A 21355-nucleotide genomic window follows, 5' to 3' on the forward strand; every position below is an offset into this window, starting at 1 on the left:
TGCTACTTGGATATCACTGCTGGCTATTCATTGTCCAAGAACTCTTTAGTCAGCAGGTTATGGGTCCCGTCAGGGCAAGGTCATTTGCTTCAAGGCAGTGGGTTTTCTTCTGGCCCAGGATGTATCCAGAAAGGTTATCTGGAAGCTAGGTCTTGGAAATGGGTCCTCATGACCCTGGCTGGTGCCCTATTCTACTGTAGCTGAGCTGGTATCCAAGATGAAGGACAAAGACTTTTTTACTCTTCTGTCTTCTCTCCTCAAGTAGAAGAAAGGGATCTCTTTTAGACCTGCAAAATGTGCAGCCTGGGTTGGGAGAGGTGTGCCACAAGCACTTTCTCAGCTGCCTGGCCTGGTATCTCAGTAGGTCAGGTGTCCCCCAATTCCCCTGGCTCTGAGCTCATTTCAGCCCTAGGACCTATCTAGGAGTTGAAGACCTCATGGCCTAGACTATATTTCAAGGTTGTTTAGAGCCCCAGAGCTCTTCAGTTCATGGTAGCAAAGCTTGCACTATCTTTCTTTTATAACGAGGTTTTTGAGGGTTTTTTATCCTGAAGGAATGTTGAACTTTGTCATATTCTTTTGGAGCATCCATTCAAATGATCACATGAGTTTTTTCTTCATTCTGTTGAACCATACTTACACCTCTGGGATAAATCCCACTGGTTATGATGAATGATATATTTAATGGATTTTTGAATTAGGTTTGCTAGTATTTTGTTGAGAATTCTTGCACAAATATTCATCAGTGATATTGGCCTATAGTATTATTTCTCAAAATGACTTCATCTGATTTTAGTATCAGGTTAATGACCTCATAGAATGAGTTCAAATGTATTCCCTCTGCCTCTGTTTTTTGTAATTGTTTGAGTAGGGTTGGCATCAGTTTTTGTTTTTGTTTTTCTTACTTGTTTAGTAAAATTCAACAGTGAAACCATTGTATCCCAAGCCTTTTTTACAGGGAGAATTTTTATTATCATTTCAATCTTGTTACTTGTTATTGGTCTGTTCAGGTTTTGGATTTCAATTTTGGTATGTTGTTTGTGTCTAAGAATTATACAATTTCCTCTAGATTTTCCAATTTATTGGCATACAATTGCTCGGAGTAGCCACTAATAATTCTTTGAAATTCTACAATTTCAGTTGTAATGTCTTCTTTTTCATCTCTGATTTTATTATTTGGTTCTTCTCACTTTCTTATTTAGTCTGGCTAAAAATTGGTCAATTTCATTTACTTTTTTTTTAAAAAAAATACAACGTTTCATGTCTTTGAGTTTTTGTATTGTTTTCTTCATTTTAATTTCATTTATACCTCTCTGATACTTATTTTTTTTCTGCTAATATTGGATTTGATTTTCCCTTGATTTCTAGTTCTTTAAGATGCATTGATAGGTATTTTGTTTACATTTTCCTTTTTATTTTTTGATGCAGGCACTTAAAGTTATAAATTTACCTATTAGTACTGCCGTTGCCATATCCCATAGATTTTGGTATATTGTGCTTCCATTATTTGTTTCAACAAATTTTTCAATTTTCTTCTTAATTTCTTCATTGACCCATATTTTTTTAAATTTCCGTGCATTTGTGTAGTTTCCAAAATTCCTTTTGTTATTGACTGTAAGTTTCATTCTATTGTGGTCAGAGAAGATCCTTTGTATTATTTCAATAATTTTGAATGTTTTAAGAATTGTTTCATGACCTAATATATGGCCTATTCTTGATAATTATCCATTTGTTGATGAAATGAATGATTATTCTGGAGCCCTTGTGTGAAATATTCTGTAAATATAAGTGAGGTCCCTTTGTTCTTTTTTTTTTTCCATTTTAGATAATGTATTTTTATATCTCAAAGTTCTTTTATTATTATTATTATTATTATTATTATTATTATTATTATACTTTAGGCTCTATGGTACATGTGCGCAACATGCAGGTAAGTTACATATGTATACATGTGCCATGCTGGTGCGCTGCACCCACCAACTCGTCATCTAGCATTAGGTATATCTCCCAGTGCAAATTAAGTCTGATATTTATTTGTTGATTTTCTGTCTGGAAGGTCTGTCCAATGATGAAAGTGAGGTGTTGAAATCTCCAGTAATTATTTTATTGGGATCTATCTCATTAACTCTAATAATACTTGCTAAATATATCTAGGTGGTCCAATGTTTGATGGATATATATTTAAAACTGTTATATCTTCTTGCTGAAATGACTTTTTAAAATTATTTAGTGACCTTCTTTGTCTCTTTTTTCGGTTTGTGTCTTAAAACCTATTTTGTCTGATATCAGTATAGCTACTGCTGTTCTTTTCCATTTCTTCATTTTCAGTCTATCCGTATCTCTATAGATGAAGTGTTTTTGTTGTAACAACACATCATTAGGTCTTGCTTTTGCATTCATTCAACCACTCTATGTCTTTTGATGGGAGACTTTCATGCATGTATATTAAATGTTATTATTGATAAGTAAGGACTTACTCCTGCCATTTTGTTATTTGTTTTCTGATTGTTTTGAGGTCTTTCCTTTTTTTTATTCTCTTCCCATCTTTCTTAAATTAAAGGTGATTTTATCAGATGTTATGATTTATTTTTTTTGCTTTTTTGTGTGTGTATCTGTTGTAGGCTTTTTGATTTGGGTTACCATGAGACTTGTAAATACTATCTTCTAACCCATTATATTGAGCTGATAAATACTGTTTGCAAAAACAAACAAAGGTAAAAGCAAAAAGCAAACTAATAAAACTCTACATTTTAACTTTGCCTTTCTGCTTTTTAACTTTTGTTGTTTCTATTTATATGACATTGTTATGTAATTACTATTTTGGGTTAGTTCATTGATTAATTTTTTATGAAAAGCTATGTCATGTAATTATTTTGATTGGTTCATTGTTTAGTTTTTCTACTTAAGAGTAGTTTACACATCATAATTACCATGTTATAATATTCTGTGTTTTCTATGCGCTATTACCAGTGAGTTTTGTACCTTCAGATGATTTTTTATTGCTTAGTTACATCCTTCTCTTTCTGATTGAAGAATTCCCTTTAACATTTCTTGTAGAATAGGTCTGGTGTTAATGAAAAGCATAAGCTTTGTTTTGCTAAGGATGTCTTTATTTCTTCTTCATTCTTGAAGGTTATTTTCACCAGATATACTATTTTAGGGTAATTTTTTTTTCCTTCCACACTTTAAATATGTCATGTCACTCTCTCTTGGAATGTAAGATCTCCACTGAAAAGTCTGCTACCAGGTATATTGGTGCTCCATTTTACAATATTTTTTATTTTATCTTGCTCTCTTTAGAATCTTTTCCTTATCACTGATGTTTGGAAGTTTGATTTTTAAGTGTCTTGAAGTAGTCTTCTTTGGTTTAGATCTGCTTGGTATTCTATAACATTCTTATGTGGGAGTATTTTTTTTTTTTTTTTGTAGTTTTTGCAGTCTGGACATTTTTGTTCCCATCCTTCTTGTGAAGGCTTTTCAGGTATTCGAAGATACATGGATCCCAAGCCCAATAATGCTGTGGCTCTTGCAGACTTAAATTAGTCCAGTCTCATGCTGCTATGAAGAAATAACTGAGACTGGGAAATTTATAAAGGAAAAAGTTTTAACTGATTCATAGTTCCTGATGGCGTGAGAAGCCTCAAGAAACTTACAATTATAGCAAAGGGCACCTCTTCACAGGGCAAAAGGGGACAGAATGAATGCCCTGTGAAGGGGGAAGCCCCTTATAAAACCATCAGATCTCATGAGAACTAACCACTATTATCAGAACAAGATGGAAGAAACCACCCCCATCATTTAATTATTTCCATCTAGTCCCTCCCACGACGTGTAGGAATTGTGAGAACTACAATTCAAAATAAGAGTTTATTGGGGTCACAGCCAAACCATATCATTCTACCCCTAGTCCCTCCCAAATCTCATGTCCTCACAATTCAAAACACAATGATGCCCTTGTAACAGTCCCCTGCAGTCTTAATTCATTTTGGCATGAACTAAAACATCCAAGTACAAAGTGTGATCTGAGAGAAGCCAAGTCCCTTCTGCTTATGGCCAGTAAAATCACAAGCAGGTTAGTTACTTCCTAGATACAATGAGGTTACAGGCTTTGGGTATGTACAGCCATTCAAAATGGGAGAAATTGGCCAAAACCAAAGGCCCCATCCAAGTCTGAAATCCAATAGAGCAGTCATTAAACCTTAAAGTTGTAAAATGAATTTCTCTGACTCCATGTCTCACATCCAGGTCATGCTGATGCAAGAGGTGGACTCCCACGGCCTTTGGCATCTTTGTCCCTGTAGCCTTGCAGGGCACAACTCTCTGTCCTGGCTGCCTTCACAGCTGGCACTGAGTGTCTGTTGCTTTTCCAGGTGCATGGTACAAGATTTTGGTAGATTGTACCATTCTGGGGTCTGAAGGACAGAGGTCTTCTCATGGTTCCACTGGGCAGTGCCAAAGTGGAGAGTCTGTGTGGGGGCTCCAACTCCAAATTTTCCTTCTATACTGCCCTAACAGAGGTTCTTCATGAGGGCTCCATCCCTGCAGCAGACTTCTGCTGGACATCCAGGAATTTCCATACATCCCCTGAAATCTAGGTGGAGGTTCCCAAACCTCAATTCTTGTATTCTGTGCACTAGCAGGCCCAAAACCATGTAGCAGCTGTGAAGCATTGAGGCTTGCACCTTCTGAAGCAATGGCCTGAGCTGTATCTTGGCCACTTTTAGCCACAGCTGGAGCTGAAGCAGCTGGAACACAGGGCACCATGTTCCAAGGCTGCAGAGAGCAGGGAGGCCCTGGACTTGGTCCATGAAACAATTTTTTTCCTCCTAGGCTTCTGGCCCTGTGACTGGATGGGAGAAGATCTGTGACACTCCCTGGAGACCTATTCCCCATTGTCTTGGTGAGTATCTTTCAGCTCCTTGTTACTTATGCAAATTTCTGTAGCAGGCTTGTATTTCTTACCAGAAAATGGGTATTTCTTTTCTGTCACATCATCAGGCTGCAATTTTTCTAAACTTTTATGCTTTGCTTACTCTTGAATGCTTTGCTGTTTTAAAATTTCTGTTGCCAGATACCCTAAATCATCTCTTTCAGGTTCAAAGTTCCATGGATCTCTAGGGAAGGGGAGACATGCTGCCAGTCTCTTTGCTAAGCATAACAAGAGTCACCTTTGTTCCTGTTCCCAACAATTTCCTCATCTCCATCTGAGACCACTTCAGCCTGGACTTCATTTTTCACATCACTATCAGCATTTTGGTCAAAGCCATTTAACAAGTCTCTAGGAAGTTACAAACTTCTCCACATCTTTCTTTCTTCTTCTGAGCCCTCTAAACTCTTACAAATTCTGCCTTTTACTCAGTTCCAAAGTCGCTTGTGCATTTTTTGTATCCTTATAGCAGCACCCCAATCTATGTGGTACCAAGTTACTGTACTAGTCTGTTCTCATGCTGCTATAACAACATACTCAAGACTGGGTAATTTATAAAGAAAAGAGCTTTAATTGACTCACAGTTATGTACAGCTAGGGAGGCCTCAGAAGGCTTACAATTATGGTGGAAGCCATCTCTTCACAGGATGGCATGGGAGAGAATGAGTACCCAGTGAAATGCAAAGCCCCTTATAAAACCATCAGATCTTATGGGAACTAACTCACTATCATGAGAACAGGATACAGGAAATGGCCCCTATAATTCAACTATTTCCACCTGGCCCATCCCATGACATATGAGGATTATGGGAACTACAATTCAAGATGATATTTGGGTGGGGACACAACAAAACCATATCAAGACTCATAGCCATACAACCGTGGTGGTCTTGGATAAGATCCAGAAGAATTCTCTGGATTGCCAGACCAAGACTCTTGTACTTTTTCCTTACTTTCTTTCAAATAATGGAATATCTCTGTGCTTGAGCTGCATGAAAATGGTGTTGGGGGGACAAAAGCACCCATGTGTCCAGCACCACTGGGACTTTGCTGTTTGAGACCTGAAGCCAATACTTCACTGGGTCTTGCCCAAGGCCCACTGTAACCACTACCTGTCTATTACTTATAGTCATTCAAGATTGCAATCAGCAGGTGGCAAAGCCACCGATGTTTGTATCTCTCTTTTTAGAGCAGTGAGTTCCCCCAGGACCTGAGTGGGTCCAGAGATGGTGTCTGGGAGCCAGAGATTGGAGTCAAAAACATTAGAAATTTACCTGTTGTTCTATTCTACTGTGGCTAAGCTGTCCCTCCAACCACAAGACAAAGTCCTTCCCACTCTACCCACCCATTTCCACAGGTGAAGGGGTCTCTCTCTCTCTCAGCCACTACCACCACTAGCCAATGGGGGTTTCTCCCAGGCCACCAGTGATGTGGCCCAAGAGCTTTTCAGTCAGCTTATGATGAATGTTGCCTGGCCTGGGACACAACCTTAAGGGCAGTGTGCTTCCCTATGGGCCATGGGAGGTCCAGATATGCTGTCCAAGAGTCTAGGCCTGGACTCAGGAATGCCAAGATCCCACTTAATTCTTTACCTTCAATGGCTGAATTGGAACCTAAGGTGGAAGACAAAGTCTCTGTTACTTTTCTCTCTGCTATTTTCAAACAGAAGGAGTCTTTCACTGCAGTCACCACAGCTGGAAATGTGCTGGGTCACACCTGAAGCAAGCATGTTCCAGAGCCCAAGGCCCACAGAGTGCTACCTGGCTCCGGATGAGTCCATATACTATCTGTGTATTGCTGCTGGTTATTCATGGCCCAAGGGTTCTTTAGTCAGCAGATGATGAAACCTGCCGTGATTTGGCCCTTCCCATCAAGGCCGTGGGTTCCACCCTTCTGGCCAAGGGTGTGTCTAGAAATGTCATCCAGGAGCTAGGTCCTAGAAGGGACACCTCACAACTCTGCCCACTGCCATATCTATCCTATTGTGGCTGAGCTGGTATCCAGGATGCAAGACAAAGTCATCTTTACTCTTCCTCTTTATCCTTTCCTCTCTTTTCCTCAAGCAGAAAGAAGGAGTTACCTTTATTGCTTCCAGAAGCATTGGATAGGGTTGGGAATGTGTGTCTCAAGCACTCCCTTAGCCACCCCATCTGCTCTCTCTCTAGGTCACATGCCACCCTAGTCCACTGGCTCTAAGCCCAGTCCAGCACTACTAGTTCCCCAGTAATTGCCATCCTTGTGTCCTAGATTGCCTTTCAAGTTTACTTAGGATTCCAGAGCACTTTGTCCTGTGGTGAAGAGACCTGCCAAGAAATTCAGCTTCTGACCACTGAGATGGGTGATTCTTCTCTGGCTAGAGTTCATCAAAATGTACTTTTTGTGCGTGGATGCCAGCTGAGCCCAGCACAGGTTTTCTCTCCGCAGTGACAGGGTAGCACTGAGCTGAATGTAAAGTACCCTAGTTGCTGCACTCTCCCTCCCACAAGGGTAGATTCTCTCTTGTCATGTGGCCACTGCCAGGGGTTGGGTAAAGGGTGGCATTGGCAATTCAAGAGGGACTTCCTACTCTCTTCAGTGTCTCTTTCAGTGATATGAAGTAAAACTCAAGTACGTACTGTGTGTGCTTACCTGATTTTTAGTTTTTGTGATGGTGCTTTTTGTGTGTAGTTAGTTGTTAAAATTTGGTTTTCCTGCTTGTGGGGGATGAATGGTATAAGCTTCTGTACAGCCATCTTGCTCTGCCCTATATAACTCTTAATATTTGGATATTTGCAAGCATCTGGGTGATTGAAATTATCACAACCTATAAAATATGTTTGTGATCAACAACATTGATGGATAAACTCATGCAATAATTTTCATTTAAGGTCAAACTCAACAATGTTTAGATAAATACTGGCTGGATGGTGGGCTAAATTTAAATGAATGGATGGACTGATGAATGTATAGATGGATAAATGGTTGCACAGATAAATGAGTAAATATGATTTCATTACATGTTGAATAAGTTCATTTTATTGGTTAAAATAATAATGATACTATGTTGTTCAGATTATGTAATTCATATTATTATTATATTGACTACTTATAATTCTTCATTTATATAGTTTTAAACAATTTCCTTCATAAATAAATTTGCCAGGTAGTGATATTTAGCACTTTAAGCACGATAGTAGTTTTCTAGACCTGGACTTACCGATTACCACAAACTGAGTGGCTTGAAACAACAGAAATTAATTCTCTCGTAGTTCTGGAGGCTACAAACTCAAAGTCTGTGTCTCCAAGTTTGCACTCTCCCTCAAGGTTCTAGCTGAGAGTCCATTCCATGCCTATTTCTCCTGGTTTCTAATGGATTCCCACAATTCTTAGCATTTTTTGGCTCATAGCCTCATCAAAGTACTCCACTCTCTGCCTCCATTTTTATATTGTCCTTTCCTCTATGTATGTGTTTCCTCTTTTTTTAATCCCATAAAGATGTTTGTCATTGGGTGTAGAACCCACTGAGATAATCCAGGATAAGCTCCTCAGCTCTAAATATTTAATTTAATAACATATGCAATGACCCCTTTTCCCAAATAAGTTATCACTTACAAGTTCTAGGAATTAATATATGGGCATATCTTTTTGGTAGCCACCATTCAACCCACTACAGGCACTAAAATATTTTTAAGCAAGGCTGTTTGCCAAGACTGTTATATGACTGCCTTATTTAATAGAAGACAATTAACACAAGAGAAGGCTGTCCTAATGGCTCAAACCTGTTACTGTGTAACCTATAGATACAACAAAACACCATGAGGTATGTAAGGCTCTTTGCTCCTACGGTGAATGCTTAAGGACTAAGATTGCTTCTTTAGTTCTTATGTTTGATTTTTGGAGTGTTTCTTTCTTTTTAAAATTTTCATCAGCTGCAATTTCATGATTCTGCATTAGCATCTACTTTCCTTTCCCTAATCTAATACTTCTAATTATTCTGTAATAACAATGCCTGCTAAAAGTATTTGTGAAACAGGAACCAATCATTTTAGAATTATTTAAATATTGTGAGATATGGAAAAACAAAAACTAAACAAATTTTAACTAATGTAAATACTACATTCAGGTTCAGTAAGATAATTGTATAAGTTTGATAGGAAGATAGCTGGCTTGATAACAACTCATGTTTAAGGAATAGCTTTGAGTATGACAACTCTACAGTGCAATGTTGTTACCCAAAAGCTAGCAAAATACTTAAGAATCTGGTATTCTTGTTCCACTTCATGTTAGTCAGATAAATTTGGATATCACATTTAATAACAGACTTAAATAAATTCAAGTATCCAGAGAAATGTGATCATAGTAAGGGGCTGAAAAGCAGGCTTAATGAAGAATATACGATAAAACCAATGAAGAATATCCTGGGAAGTGAAAACATTGATGTTAGAGAAGGGGAGGGAAAAACATGCTTGCTGTTCTCATATATAAAAATCGCTGTCATGTGTAAGAGTGGAGGAAGCTAATCCTTTAGAAGGAAGAAATAAGATCAATATCTGGAAGTTATGTGGAGATTGTTTTCAGCTTACAATATAGAACCAACATTTTTAAACAATGGGACAGCATTCTTATAGAAGAAAGTTATCTGTCACTGAAGAAGGTTTTATTGAGATTGGCTTTTATTTACTTTATGAAATAGATGATAGTTTGAAGAAAGTTTCCTGTTATGCAAAAAATACATATATAAGGGGTACTAGGTCTGTAAGGATTTTCAGTCAATAGGATAGCCTGTGACCAAGGTGAAATATGTATTTAAATGCCAGAGGGATAACTCTGACTGAGGCCATGACCATTGGCTTTCTAACTCTTCAATGAATATGCCTCTTTCCCCACCTGCATTTGTGTTTATTTTCCCTTCTTCCTCCCTCTTTTCTTCTGTGTCTGTATGTCTCTCCTTAGTCTATGGTTTAAGTCATCTGGGGCTTTCACTTTTATCTTTAACCTTCAGGTCTAAAGTAGGCACTGATATTTGAAACAGAGATTGTTCCTACTCTTACTGACCTGGTTACATTTCTTTCACTATTGGCTGTACGACCTTAGACAATTTTCCAAACTTGCTTGAGTTTTAGTTGTCCCCTCCCCTCAGTATAAAATAATCGAAATAATAATTTTCCTCCTTTTTGTTGCTGTTGTTTTGTTGTGTGTGTGTGTGTGTGTATGTGTATGTGTGTGTAAAACATTAAAATCAGCATGTAAGGATGTCTTAGTTTAGGCTGCTATAACAAAATATTATAGACTGGGTAGCATAAACAACAGACATTTCCCGGAGGCTATGGTATCCAAAATCAAGGTGCAGTAGATTCAGTCTGGTGAAGGCCCACTCCCTGGTTTGCAGATAGCTGTCTTCTTATTGTATTCTCACATGGCAGGAGGGAAAAAACCCTGGTCTCCTCCTGAATATGTGTGTGTATATATGTGTGTGTGTGTATATATATATATATATATATGTGTGTGTGTGTGTGTGTGTGTGTATATATATATATATATATATATATATATATATATAACTAATCCCATCATGATGGGACACTACCCTCTTTACTTCATCTAAATCTAACTACCTCCCAAAGGCTTACCTCCAAATACCATCACATTGGAAATTCAAGTTTAAACATAAGAATTTTGAGGAAACATTAATAATAAGCCTATAGCAAATGGCAAGACATTATTAGTGAGCACAGCTTTCAGACATGAGTAAAAGTTTTGAAAGTTTCAAAACTATTTTGATGAGAGACCTTCCCAAAGTATTTATATTTGTGTACGTGGGTAAGGCAGTGAATTTACCTTACTCATTATTCTTTCTAACATTCCACAAGCTGTTTCCATTGGAAATGCAAGGTAGTTCATTTTCTTTTTTCTGAGATAGAAACATTCTGGAAAAACAAATAAAGTATCATGTTGAGGGTGGAAAAACAATCTAATCCTTGGAAGGGTTGCCAACATGTCTTTTTAGCTGCTCGAGAATATGTGGATAGGTTTTCTGTCAGTTCACTCTTTTTTTTTTTTTTTTTTGAGACAGAGTCTTGCTGGAGAGCAGTGGCATGATCTCAACTCACTGCAACTTCTGCCTCCCAGATTCAAGCAAGTCTCCTGCCTCAGCCATCTGAGTAGCAAGGTTTACAGGCACGTACCACAATGCCTGGCTAATTTTTGTATTTTAAGTAGACTAGGTGTGGTTTCACCATGTTGGCCAGGCTGGTCTCGAACTCCTGACCTCAAATGATCCACCTGCCTCGGACTCACAAAGTGCTGGGATTACAGGTGTGAGCCACTGTGCTCAGCCCAGTTAACTCTTAGGAATGAGAATATTCAGAGTAACTTCTAGTGAAGCCCTCCATAAACATGATATAGTGCAACACTTTTAAACAGAAACAAACAAAAACACTACAGTAAAAGGCAATGCAATATGGCTGAATAGAACCCTCCAGTGATTGCCCCCCACAGAAAAACCAAACTGAATAACTATTCACACAAAAAGCACATAAATAAGAACCAAAATACAGGTGAGTGATAACAGTACCTAGTTTTGACATCATATCAAGCAAAGTGGCATTGAGGAGGTAGAAAAGACAGTTTTGAATTGCCTACACTGTCCCTCCCTCATCCGATGGTAGTGCCATATGGTACTGGGAGAGATAATTTGTTTGCTTGAGGGAGGGAGAGTGAAGTGATTGTGAGACTGCATTGGAACTCAGTGTTGGCATGTCACAGTGGCAAGAAACCCAGAGCAGAATTCATCTGGTAACCATGGAGGGAGCATTTAGACCAGACCTAGCCAGTGGGAAATCATCCATCCTACCAGTCAGAACCTGAGTTCCAGCTAGCCCTTCGACCACAGGCTAAAGTTCTTTAGGGTCCTAAATAAATTTGAAAGGAAGTCTACGTTACAAGAACCAAAATTCCTGGGCAAGTGCTGGTGCTGTACTGGGATTGGAGCCAGTGGGCTTGGGGTGCATGGGACTCAGTGAGACATCAGCTATGGTGGCCAAGAAAGTGCTTGCATTACCTCTCCCCCAACTCCAGGTAGCACAGCTCCCAGCTCCAGGAGAGGCACCTTCTGCTTGAGGAAAGCAGAGAGAAGAGTAAAGAAGACTTTGTCTTGCAACTTGGAAACCAGCAGAGTCACGGTAAGATAAAACCCTATAGAGCCCTGAAGCCCCAGTCTCAGGCCAAAAGCTTAAGGACAACATTTCTAGACCCACTGAGAGCGAGAAGAGAACCCATTGCCCTGAAGAGAAAGACCTGGTCTTGGCAGAATTCAACACCTGCTGACTAAAGAGCTTTGGGTCTTGAATAAACATTAATGGTAGCCAGGCAATAGTTGCCACAGGCTGTGGGTGAGACCCTGTACTGTGTTAGCTTTAGGTGTGACTCAGCACTGTCCCAGTGGTGGTGGCCACCGGAGTGCTTGTGTCACCACTACCCCTCCCCCCCAACCAACTACAGGTGGCTAATCATGGAGAGAGACAGAGAGAGACTCCATTTGTTTGGGGAAAAGTAAGGGAAGAAAATAAGAGACAATGCCTTATAACTCAGAAAATTCTCCAGGATGTTACCCAAGACCACCAAGATGGTATGTCAATGAGTCTACAAAAGTCACAGCATTACTGGGCTTGGAGTGCCCCCTAATGCACGTATGGCTTCAGTAACCAAAGACTTAGATGACAACAGTCAATTCCCTTTGAATACTTGGAAAACCTTCTTAAAAATAATGGTATAAACAAGTCAAGACTGTGTAGATAACATTAAATACCTAACTCTTCAATGCCCACACATTGGCAAGCATCGACAAGCATCAAGATTATACAGAAAAATGTGACCTCATCAAACAAACTAAATAAGGCACCATGACCAATTCTGGAGTGACAGAGATATGTGGCCTTTCCAATAGGGAATTCAAAATAGTTGTTTTGAGGAAGTTCAATAATATTTCATATAACACAGAGAAGGAATTCAGATTCCTATCAGATAAATTTAACAAAGAAATTGAAGTAATTTTTAAAAACCAAGCAGGAATTGGCCGGGCGTGGTGGCTCACACCTGTAATCCCAGCACTTTGGGAGGCTGCGTGGGGCAGATCATGAGGTCAGGAGATCGAGACCATTCTGGCTAACACGGTGAAACCCCGTCTCTACTAAAAATACAAAAAAATTAGCCGGGTGTGGTGGCGGGCGCCTGTAGTCCCAGGTACTCAGGAGGCTGAGGCAGGAGAATGGCGTGAATCCGGGAGGCGGAGCTTGCAGTGAGCCGAGATCGCACCACTGCACTCCAGCCTGGGCTACAGAGCGAGACTCCATCTCAAAAAAAAAAAAAAAAAGAAAAAGAAAAAGAAAAACCAAGCAGGAATTCTGGAGCAAAAAAATTTATTTGACAAACTGAAAATGCATCAGAGACTCTGAACAGCAGAACTAATCAAGCAGAAGAAAGAATTCAAAAGCTTGAAGAAAGGCTACTTGAAAAAACATAGAGGAGGCAAAAGAAAGTAGAATAAAAAAGAGAGAAGCATGTACATAAGATCTAGAAATTAGAATCAAATTATAAGAGTTATTGGTCATAAAGAGGAGGTTGAGAGAGAGATCTGGGTAGTAAGTTTATTCAAAAAGGTAATAGAGAACATTACAAACCTAAAGAAAGATCAGTATTCAGTTACAAGAAGTTTACAGAACACCAAGATAATTTAACTCAAGACTAACTGGACACACTTAATAATCAAACTTCCAAAGGTCAAGAATAAGGAAAGGATTCTAAAAACAGCAAGAGATAAGAACAAACAACATTTAAAGGAGCTCCAATACATCTGACAGCAAATTTCTTGGTGGAAATCTTACAAGCCTGGAGGGTGCCATGACATATAAAAATGCTGAAGGGAAAAGACTTTTATCCCAGAATACCACATCCAGCAAAAATATCCATCAAACATAAAGAGAAATAAAGACTTTTCCAGACAAGCAAAAACTTAGGGATTTTATAAACACCCGGCCTGTCCTACAAGAAATGCTAGAGAGTTCTTCAGTCTGAAAGAAAGAAATGTTAATGACCAAGAAGAAATCATCTAAAGGCACAAAATTTGCTAGTAATAGTAAATACACAGCCAAATACTGAATATTGTACCACTGTAATTGTGCTGTGCAAACTACTTGTATCATCAGTAGGAAGACTAAAAGATGGATCTATCCAAAATAATAACAACTACTTCTTGAGACATAGTATAAAAATATATCAATAGAAACAACAAAATTTTAAGAAGTAGGGGGATAAAGCTAAAGTATAGAGTTTTTATTAGTTTTCTTGTTGCTTGTTTTTTGTTTCTTACTTTGTTTTTAAGGTCAGAGTTAAGTTGTCATAATTTAAAAATAAGTGGTTATAAGACATTATTTGCAAGCCTAATGATAACCTCAAATCAAAAAACCTACAAGAGATACACATAAATAAAAATAAATTAATTAAAAACTAGTACAGAGAAAAATCACTTTCACACAAAGAACAGAAAGGAAGGAAGGAAGAGAAGACCACAAAACAACCAGAAAACAAATAACAAAATTGCAGGCATAAGTTCTTACTTATCAATAATAGCACTGAATGTAAATGGACTAAATTCTCCAATCAAAAGAAATAGAGTGGCTGAATGGATAATTAAAAATATAAGAACCAACTATCCACTGCCTACAAAAAAACACACTTCACCTATAAAGTCACACATAGAGAAAATAAATGGTTGGAAAAGAATATTCCATGCAAATGGGAAAAAAAATACGAACAGAGTTAGCTATATTTATATCAGAAAAAATAGATTACAAAATGAAAACTATAAGAGAAGTAAAAGAGTTTATTATATTGTGATAATGAAGTCAATTCAGTAGGAGAATATAAAAATAATAAATATATATTCACCTAAGATGAGCACTCAGAAACATAAAGCAAATATCATTAGAGCTAAAGAGAGAGATAGACCTCAATACAATAATAGCTGGAGACTTCAACACTCTACTTTTAGCATTAGACAGACCCTCCAGACCTTCCAAAATCAACAAAGAAAAAACAGACTTAATCTACATTATAGAACAAATGGACCTCATAGACATTTATAGAATATTTCATACAATGGTTGCAGAATACACCATCTTCTGAGCACATGGATCATTCTCAAGGATAGACCATATGTTACACTATAAAACAAGCTTTTAAGTATTCCAAAAATTAGAAATCATATCAAGTATCTGCTCTGACAACAATGGAATAAAACTAGAAAGCAATTACAAGAGGAACTTTAGAAACCAACCAAACACATGGAAGGTAAACTATATGCTTCTAAATGACCAGTGGGTCAATGAAGAAATCAAGAAGGAAATCTAAAAATGTCTACAAAATAAATGAAAATGGAAACACAATATAGTAAAACCTATGAGACACAGCAAAAGTAGTAGTAAAAGGACAGTTTATAGTAATAAGCACCTGCATCGAAAAAGTTGAAAAACTTCAAATAAACAACAAAATCATGCATCTTAAAGAACTAGGCAAGCAAGAGTGAAGCAAACCCAAAATTAGTAGAAGAAAATGAAGATTAGAGCAAAAGAAATGAAATTGAAACAAAAATATACAAAAGATCAACAAAATTAAAAGTTTGTTTTTTGAAAATATAAACAAAATCAACAAACCTTCACCAGACTAAGAAGAAAGAAGACCCAAATACATAAAATGAAAGATAAAAAAAGAAACATTGCAACTGATACTGTGAAAAAATCAAATGATCATTAGAGATTACTATGAGTAGCTATATGCTCATAAATCTAAAAACCTAAAAGAAATGGATTAATATCTAGACAATACAAACTACCAAAATTGAACCATAAAGAAATCCAAAGCATGGATAAATCAATAACAAGTCATGAGACCAAAATGATAATATAAATTCTCCTAGCAAATGAAAGCCTGAGACCCAATGGCTTCATTGCTGAGTTTTACCAAACATTTAAGAAGAATTAATACCAATTCTACTCAAACTATTCCAAAAAACAAAACAGGAGGATATACCCCCTGACTTATTCTAAGAGGCCAGTATTACCCTGATACCCAAATTAGAAAAAGACACATCAAAAGAAAGAAAACTATAGGCCAATAGCTTTGATTGACAGTAATGTAAAAATCCTCAACAAAATACTAGCAAATTAAATTCAACAACACATTGAAAAGATCATTCCTCATGACCAAGTGGGATTTATCCCTACAATGCAAGAATGGTTCAACATATGGAAATCAATTGATGTGATACACCATATAAATAGAATGAAGAAATAAAATGATGTGATCCATTCAATTGATGCTCACAAGGTGTTTCATAAAATTCAACATACCTTCATGATAAAAATCCTCCAAAAACTGGGTATAGAAGGAACATACCTCCACACAACAAACAGCATACATGAAAGACTCACAGCTAGTATCAAACTGAATGGGGAAATCCTGGAAGCTTTACTTCTACTATCTAGAACACGACAAGGATGTGGGTCAAAAACTAGGTGCCTTTGGGTGGTGGTGGGGTGAGAAGAATGGTGGTGGCCCAAATGCCATGGGGACCCTTAGGGTTTGGAGGGCCCGAGAAGGTGGGTCTATGGATACAAATACACCTACCTCTTTAGGCCATGGAGCCTTGGGGACCTGAGTCCTTGCATGACTGCTTTGTCCCAATTGGGCGAGACCTACATAGTCCTGATGACAAGGAACAAAGGAATTAATGGGCTAGGAAGGTGAGTGGACTCCCAGACGATCACAGGTAGAATGGTTAGCGAGCGGTTGAGTGGTGGGTCTTCTTTCTACCAGACCTTTGTATTGTAAGAGAAAAGTTGTAGAATGACATACCACATTTGGCCAATTGGAAATGCTCCACCACTCTTTGTGAAGATTTACTGGCTGTTTATAGAAGGCCTGTGTATATAATATGTAAAAGTTGTTCTCAACTTTCACCTAAACCTTTTAAAACATTTACTACATCTACCTTTCTAGATGTAAAGAGGTTGCTAACGTATGATGAAGTAGAGTGAGAAAATCACGCATCTTGTAAATTCCCATTTTTTAAAAAGTCATAGAAAATAAATGTCTTCTGAGAATGAATTTTTGAAATGGCATTGTTAGACCACTTTTGAAAGTGACACCAGAAGTGACATGTTGACATTTGTTCAGTGAACATGGAGCAGAAAACTTGAGGACGAAGAGAAAGTGGTTCTATGCCAGACTGATCATATTTAGAAGTCATTTTTATATCATAACCATTGTTTTTGTGTGCATTTTATTCCTCACTACTGTATATATGATTGACAATGCTAAATACTTTTTTGAAATATCTAGTTTTTCTAGATATCCTGAAGTGCCTTATATGTGTTAAAATTAGAGGTAGTAAAATAACATATTTTCTAACTACATTTTTGTTAAAATTTACATGAAATGTTGTTTTTTGGGGGAAATGACCAAACCACTTTTTGAGTAATACATATTATGTTTGTGCACTAGTTCAGGGGAAGAGGAAGGAGGAAGAAGTGCACAGAGCTTGATGCCAGTGTGCTTATAGTGAGGTAAACATGGTAAACCCTGTCTGTACTAAAAATAAAAAAAATTAGCCAGGTGTGGTGGTGGGTGCCTGTAATCCCAGTTACTCAGGAGGCTGAGGCAGGAGAATCACTTGAACCTGGGAGGCGGAGGTTGCAGTGAACCGAGATTGCGCCACTGAACTCCAGCCTGGGCAACAGAGTGAGACTTGGTCTCAAAAAAAAAAAAAAAAAAAAAAATTAACCATTGTCCCTATGTCTGTGCATTTTGTTTTACTTATTTGAGTAAATAGTATATATCAAGAAAAATCAAGTCCCAATTTACAACATTTTGTTTTTCCAGATGTTAAAGGGGTTGCCAGTGTACGACAAAAATAGATTAGTAAACTAAAATATTTTGTATATTTTGATTTAAAATTCCTAGGGGAAAAAATGTCGTCTGAAAATTTAAGCACTACTACCCACTGGGTTGATGCAAATGGGAGGGTTTATAGGCTAGAATGTTCATATTTGTAAGACTGTTTCAAATTATAACTATTGTTGCATGTGTGCAGCTTATTCAAGAATGTTGGGTATATAGTTGACAAGTTAACACCTTACCTGAAACATTTAGTCTGTCTAGATACTTAGAAGTGCCTGACATACATTAAATGTAGAGGTAGTAAAATATCACTTTGTAAATATGTTTTTGTTAGAATTCATAGTAAGTATTGTCTTTTGGAATTGAAATTGTTAAACTGCCTCTGTGAGCAGTATAGTACCATCTATACTTGTTTGGAACAAACTGCAAAAGGTAACATACAGGCGTGTTCATATTTGGACATTTTCAGACACCATTTTCCAATATGTTTTGTGCATTTTGTTTTGCTTGTGCTTATAGTATATATAACTGATGAATGAGTCCTAAACTTGTAATATCTAGTCTCTAGATGTTAAGGAGTTTGCCAGTGTATGACAAAGGACTTAGTAAAATCAGCGCATTTTGTGCATTTTGTGTTGAAATTCATAGGAAACTTGTCCTCCGTAAGTGACTTTTGGATGTGAATTTGTTCAACAACCCCTACGCTTGTACTTGTCCACTGGATTGAAGGCAGAAAGAAGTGAAGGAGGACTGGCTCAAGGCCAAAATGGCCATATTTAGAAGACACCTCAGATTATAACCATTGTTATATGCGTGTAGTTTTACAGTGCTGTGTACATAGTGGACAAGTCAATGTGAAATATCTATCCATTTTAGACATTTAGAAGTGCTTGATGTATTTAAATTAGAAGTAGTAAGATAACACTTTTGTAAACAGCTTTTAAAAACTCATGGGAAATACTCTGTTTGAAAGTGGAATTGTTAAACCAACCCTGTGAACAGTGTATTCTCTGTACTTGTTCACTGCCTTGAGGGAGGTGGGAGGAAATATATTCGAAAGTGTGTTTTGCTGGCGTGTACTAGAAAATTTAAGCTTATCCATCACCCTGTATGTTATGTTCATTTCATCTATTTTTGGTATACTGTGTATATTGTATATATACTGAACAAATGATTCCTAATTTTATAATAACTACTCTGTAGATATTAAAGAGGTTGCCAATAAATGATGAAAGTAGAGTTGGTAAACTAACACATTTTGTACACTTTGTCTTAAAATTCATAGAAAGGCTGCATTCTGAAAAGAAATTGTGGAAGTTGAAATGATAACATCAACTCTAAGTGACACAGGTGCCTGTATCCACTGGGTTGGTTGTGAAGAAAAGTTGGAAGAAATTAATGAATCTATACTAGAGTGTTTCTGTTTAGAAGACACCTGATGTAACCAGTATTATAAGTGTTCCATTTATTCAAAACCACTCTGTATATAGTGGACAAACTTAAGTCTTTATTTGAAACATCTAGTCTTATTTTTTAATTTTACTTTACATTCTGGGATATATGTGGAGAACATGCAGGTTTGCTACGTAGGTATACATGTGCCATGGTGGTTTGCTGCACCTATCAACCCATCATCTAGGTTTTAAGCCCTGCATGCATTAGGTATCTGTCCTAAGACTCTACCTCCCCTTGCCCTCCACTCCCCAAAAGGCCCCAGTGTGTGATGTTCCCCTCCCTGCGTCCATGTGTTCTCATTGTTCAACTCCCACTTATGAATGAGAACATGTGGTGTCTGGTTTTCTGTTCCTGTGTTTGTTTGCTGAGAATGATGGCTTCCAGCTTCATCCATGTCCCTGAAAAGGACATGAACTCATTCTTTTTTATTGTTGCATAGTATTCCATATTTGGGTTGGTCCCAAGTCTTTGCTATTGTAAATAGTGATGCAATAAATGTACATGTGCATGTGTCTTTATAGTAGGATGATTTATAATCCTTCGGGTATATACCCAGTAATGGGATTGCTGGGTCAAATGGTATTTCTGGGTTCTAGATCCTTCAGGAATCATCACACTGCCTTCCACAATGGTTGAACTAATTTACACTCCCACCAACAGTGTAAAGGCATGCCTATTTCTCCACATCCTTGCCAGCATCTGTTGTTTCCTGACTTTTTAATAATGGCCATTCCAACTGGTGTGAGATGGTATCTCATTGTGGTTTTGATTTGCAATTCTCTAATGACCAGTGATGATGAGCTTTTTTTCATATGTTTCTTGGCCACATAAATGTCTTCTTTTGAGAAGTGTCTGTTCATATCTTTTACCCACTTTTTGATGTGGTTTTTTTTCTTGTAAATTTGTTTAAGTTCCTTGTAGACTCTGGATATTAGACCTGTGTCCGTTGGGTAGATTGCAACAATTTTCTCCCATTCTGTAGGTTTTCTGTTCACTCTGATGTTCACTTTAGTCTTTCTATATGTTTAGAAGTGCACAAAATATGTTAAGATTAGAGTCAGTAAAGAACACGTGTAGATATCATTTTGATTCATATGAAATATTGTCTTTTGAAAATTGATGAAATCATTTCTCAGAGCAGTACACATTATTATGTTTGTGCTGTTCCTGGGAAGAAGAAGAAAGTGCAAAGAGCTTTATACTAGTGTTTTCATGATGAGGCACAATCGACCATTGTCCCTTATGTCTGCATTTGTTTTACTGTGCTGTGTATATAGTATATATAAATAGACAAATGAGTCCTAATTTGCAACATACAAATAACAAAGAGGTTGCCAGTGCATGACAAAAGTACAGTAAGTAAATTAATACATCTAGTGCACTTTGTGTTAAAATTTATAGAATAGACTGTTCTTAAAAGCACTTGCATAAGTGAAATTGTTAAAAATCCCCTCTAAGCATTACAGATGATTGTTCCTGTCCATTGGGTAGATAGAGGGGGGAAGGGAAAAGAGTCTAGGCCAGGATGTTCCTATTTAGAAGACATTTTCAAATTATAGCCTGTGTTATATATGTGCAACATTTATTCCACTAAATAGTGCTACTCTGTATTTAGTGGAAAACTGAAGTCCTATTGGAAACATATAGCCTTTCTAGATATTTAACATAGGTTAAAGCGGAGGGCTAAAATAACACCTTTTATGCATTTTTTAATTTCCTAAGAGTGGTTGCATTTGAAAATGAAATTGTTAAATTTGATGCTTTGAAGAGTAAGCTAGCTGTTCATTAGGTGGTGGTGGGTGGAGGGAGGAGGAAGTATGCAAGGAGAAGGATTCTGTGACTGTGAGTTAGATTAATTCAAGTGGTTTAACCATTTTTCTATATGTGCATTTTAGTTAATATTGTTGTGTTTTAAAAGATAATTCCCAATGCTCAAAGTATGTTAAAAGTAGAGGTAGTAAAAAAAAAAATCCACTTATAAATGTCCTTTTGTTAATTTTTAGAAAGACCTGTCTTCTGGGAGTAAACTTCGTTAGCCCA

The 21355-nt window shown here is 37.4% G+C and overlaps 1 protein-coding gene across 2 annotated transcripts in view; it reads left to right on the forward strand.

Moving 5' to 3' along the window:
- The window catches only part of GPR174 (G protein-coupled receptor 174), a 126858-nt gene extending 107759 nt beyond the window's left edge, over positions 1-19099 (forward strand). For both annotated transcript variants that reach the window (XR_008497127.2, XR_008497126.2), the window contains 3 exons: positions 4831-4900; positions 11984-12087; positions 18509-19099. The gene's annotated coding sequence lies outside the window, so the exon portion shown is untranslated. The remainder of the gene's footprint in view (positions 1-4830; positions 4901-11983; positions 12088-18508) is intronic.
- The last annotated feature ends 2256 nt before the right edge of the window (positions 19100-21355 follow it).

This window comes from Pongo pygmaeus, chromosome X, assembly GCF_028885625.2.
Source record: "Pongo pygmaeus isolate AG05252 chromosome X, NHGRI_mPonPyg2-v2.0_pri, whole genome shotgun sequence".
NCBI classification, from domain to species: domain Eukaryota; kingdom Metazoa; phylum Chordata; class Mammalia; order Primates; family Hominidae; genus Pongo; species Pongo pygmaeus.